General features: G+C 33.2%; 1 pseudogene; it reads left to right on the forward strand.

The window, feature by feature from the left end:
* The first annotated feature begins 774 nt into the window (after nt 1–774).
* Nucleotides 775–1,736, forward strand: LOC104110797 (histone H2A.6-like; annotated as a pseudogene).
* The last annotated feature ends 2,464 nt before the right edge of the window (nt 1,737–4,200 follow it).

Below are 4,200 nucleotides of genomic sequence, written 5' to 3' on the forward strand. Positions count from 1 at the left end.
TACTTAGAAATAATGTAACTTTAAATTTTTTTTTTATCCACTTTACCTTAATGAGAAGTTTTGATAACTATACAAATATCATAGTTTCACAAAGTTTTTGCCTTTTAAATTTTTAGGATCACATGTTTTTTTTAAAAAAATTTCCTTTTAAATTTTGTGTCAAGTCAAATTATATCATCTAAATTGAGTCGAAGGACTATCCTTTCCCCTTCCCTCTTCTTACCCTTGATGTCGTAAAACAAATTAGAACAAAAGAACTTACTAGCTTCTCTTTTTCTTGTCACTCTTTCACCTTTCCTTTTGGGTCTAATCTCTAAGCCACCTTTCACTCTTTATTTTCTTTATCTTTTTCATTTTTACTAGGATGGTCCCACCATCATTCCTTGTAGCTCACAGACAATCATCGTGGCATTTGTCTTTGAGTTTGCAAAAACTGAATGTAAATTTAGGTTTTGAATTTTTGAAAGAAGTATTAATTTGAGTGATATTTTTTCTTAAAAGAATCTTGTTTTGGAGATTTCCAAGTCCATTGTTAAATTTTATACAAACTAAAAAGCTCCAAAAAATAATTTTCGAACTTTGGAATTTTAAAAAAAAATGAATCTGAAAATTTTTATAAAAAACAAGAAGTTAACTTTCTTTGCACAAACAGCTCAAAGCAACACTTTCTAGTTTCTTCAAGGGCTCAAAAACTCAGCATTTTGGAAACTCCAAAAATAAATGCCAGCTCTAAATTAAATGCCATATTTAATGATTTCAAGTCCTAGAAAGGACACAATTTGATGAAGACACTCTTAACATAATTACTTCAAACTTGAAAGTCCGAGTGATATCAAAAAAGATAATAGGAAAGCGTAAAAGAATACCACTTTATTATTAAATATTATTTATAGTTATCCACCGTTATATTATTTGATTAATTTAGTCCCTACCGTGTTACTATTGGTCAAATATACTCTTCAATTAACGGAGGGGACACGTGGAATGCTGGTAAGCCATTTGAATGCCCAACTCATATTTTAACTTCGGAAAATGGTCATATATATCGCTCTACTTTCATAAATTATTTAATTATATCATCCGTTACACTATCCATCTCTCAGAGCCGCTACCATTACATATTATGCCAGATATACTCTTATTTTGGACGGAATACTACGTGTCACTACCGGATTAAATTGACCCATTCTTTTTTTAATCCAGTTCACTTAAAAAAATCCACTACCCAACCCAATTCTCCGTTGTCCAATTAATCTTGTGTTTTACAGTAACAACAACCAAATGGCAGGTAGAGGAATAACCCCAGGATTTGGAGCAGCAAAGAAGGCTACACCCCGTAGAAGCAAAGCCGATCTTCAATTCCCTGTTGGTCGTATCGCTCGTTTTTTCAAAGTCGGCAAGTATGCAGGCGTGTCGGTGCTGGTGCCCCCGTTTACCTTGCCGCCGTCCTTGAATACCTTGCTGCTGAGGTGCTGGAATTGGCTGAAAATGCGGCGAGGGACAACAAGAAGACAAGGATAGTACCAAGGCAAATACAATTGCTTTGAGGAATGATAAAGAATTGAGCAAGTTGCTTGAAGATGTGACAATTGCTAATGGTGGCTTTATGCCCAATATTCATGATCTTTTGCTGCCTAAGAAAGCTGGTGGCTCCTCAAGGCCCTCTGCTGATGTCATAAGGCTGTGCATGATTCGATAAATACCGAATTAACGTATCGAAATCGAAAATTTTGGTATTTGGTATTCGCTATTTTGATATTCGGTATGATATTTGGTGTAATTTTTGAAAAAAAAATTGGTATTAGGTATGATATTTGGTATTTTAAAATGAAATACCGAAATATCGATACCGTACCGAAATATATATTATATTGCACAATACACATATTATTAATTATAACATAAATATAAAAAATCTAAAATTTTGTTTTACTTTATTCTCTAAGTTCATCAATTAACTCTAAACAAGTAACAAGATATTTCTAATTATCAAGTTTATTCTTTTATGTACATTTTTCTTTCTCTGAATTGATATTTGTTGGTTTTGGACAAAATTTTTGTCAACAAACGTTTTTAGTTTAGTACTTTTGAGTATTTTAATTAAGAATATTACAGTCTCTGACTCTACATACCAGTTAGTATTCAAATCGAATAAACCGAAACTGAAAAGAGAAAAACCGAACCATACCGAATTTAGTTAGGTATGGTATTGGTATAGCATTTTAAGAAACCGAATACCGAACCGAAATGTCTAAATACCGTATTGCACTGACCGACGAAGAGGATTAGATTGAAGGATAATAGTGGGTTTTAAGTGTTAAGCCTTAAATTTGGTTTTTGAATAACTAGTGTTGTGTCATAAAAAAAAGACCGTAAAGTAAAGACAAGTATAGAGAGAAACTGATATATTATTCAAACTTCAAACATATGTACATAATGAACTGAAATCTCTTCTATTTATAGAAGAAAGGAAGTTGTTGTGTAAGCTGCTACTGCAATCTGCTACTCCAAGCTGCTGTGTAAGCTGCATGTAAACTGCTATTGTACCAGATATAGATAATCTTCTACCGGGAGTAATGTTTATCCGTAACGGAGTACCAAAATGATAAGCTTTTTCAAGAGGCTTATTTCCAATAGTGTACCAAATAGATAAACATATTTACGGCGGAGTATCATATGGATAAGCTTCTTCAGGAAGCTTATTTACAACAGAGTACTAAATGAACATTCATAATATAATATATTTATAATACTCCCTCCTGGATGTTCATTAAAAGATAACGTGCCTCATTAAAACCTTACTAGGAAAAATCCCGTGGAAAAAAAATCCTAGTGAAGGAAAAAGAGTACACATATGTAGTAATACGCATTGCTAGCTGCCTCATTAAAAATCTTATAAGAAAAACCCTATGGGAAAAAATCTTAGTAAGGAAAAAAAGAGTACAACGCGTATTTTACTCCCCCTAATAAAAACCTTGTTTCAAATATTTGAGTCTCCGTATTCCAATCTTGTATACCATCTTCTTAAAATTTGAAGTTGGCAAAGACTTGGTGAATAAATCTACCGGATTATCACTTGAACGGATTTTTTACACATCAATGTCACCATTTTCTAAAGATCGTGTGTGTAGAATAATTTTGGTAAAATGTGCTTTGTTCTATCTCCTTTTATAAATTCTCCCTTCAATTGGGCTATGCATGCAGCATTGTCTTCGTATAAAATTGTGGGTCTTTTCTCACATTCCAAACCATATTTTTATCAAATAAAATAAATTATTGATCTCAACCATACGCATTCCCTACTTGCTTCATGAATAGATATTATCTCAATATGATTTGAAGAAGTAGCAACAATAGATTGTTTTGTAGAGCGCCATGATATAACAGTACCTCCACATGTAAATACGTACCCGATTTAAGATCTAGCTTTATGGGGATCAGATAAATAACCCGCGTCTGCATAACCATCAAGATCTACACTATCTTTGTTAGCATAAAACAAACCCATATCAAGAGTTCCCTTTAAATATCGCAATATATGTTTAATCTCGTTCCAATATCTCCGTGTAGGAGAAGAACTATATCATGCTAGTAAATTAGCAGAAAATGCTATGCCAGGCCTTGTAGCATTAGCAAGATACATTAATGCACCAATTACACTGAGATAGGGTACTTCGGGACCAAGGAGTTCCTCATCCTCTTCTGGAGGTCGGAACAAATCCTTATTCACTTCAAGTAATCGAACAACCATTGGTGTACTCAATGGGTGCGCTTTGTCCATGTAAAAGCATTTTAAGACCCTTTCTGTATAGGCAGATTGATGGATAAAGATCCCGTCTACTAAATGTTCAATTTGCAGACCAAGACAAAGTTTTATCTTTCCAAGATCTTTCATCTCAAATTCTTTCTTAAGATATTCAATTGCCTTTTGGAGCTCTTCTGGAGTTCCAACAAAATTTATGTCATCAACATAAACAGCAAGTATAACAAATTCTGAAGCTATTTTCTTTATAAAAATACATGGACAAATAACATAATTTATGTAATCCTCTTTCAGCAAATATTCACTGAGGCGGTTATACCACATGCGCCCCGATTGTTTTAAACCGTACAAAGATCTTTTTAATCTGATTGAGTACATTTCCCGAGATTTTGAATATGCTTCAGGCATTTTAAATCCTTCAGGGATTTTTATGTAAA

The sequence above is a fragment of the Nicotiana tomentosiformis genome, chromosome 5, assembly GCF_000390325.3.
Source record: "Nicotiana tomentosiformis chromosome 5, ASM39032v3, whole genome shotgun sequence".
Lineage (NCBI taxonomy): Eukaryota > Viridiplantae > Streptophyta > Magnoliopsida > Solanales > Solanaceae > Nicotiana > Nicotiana tomentosiformis.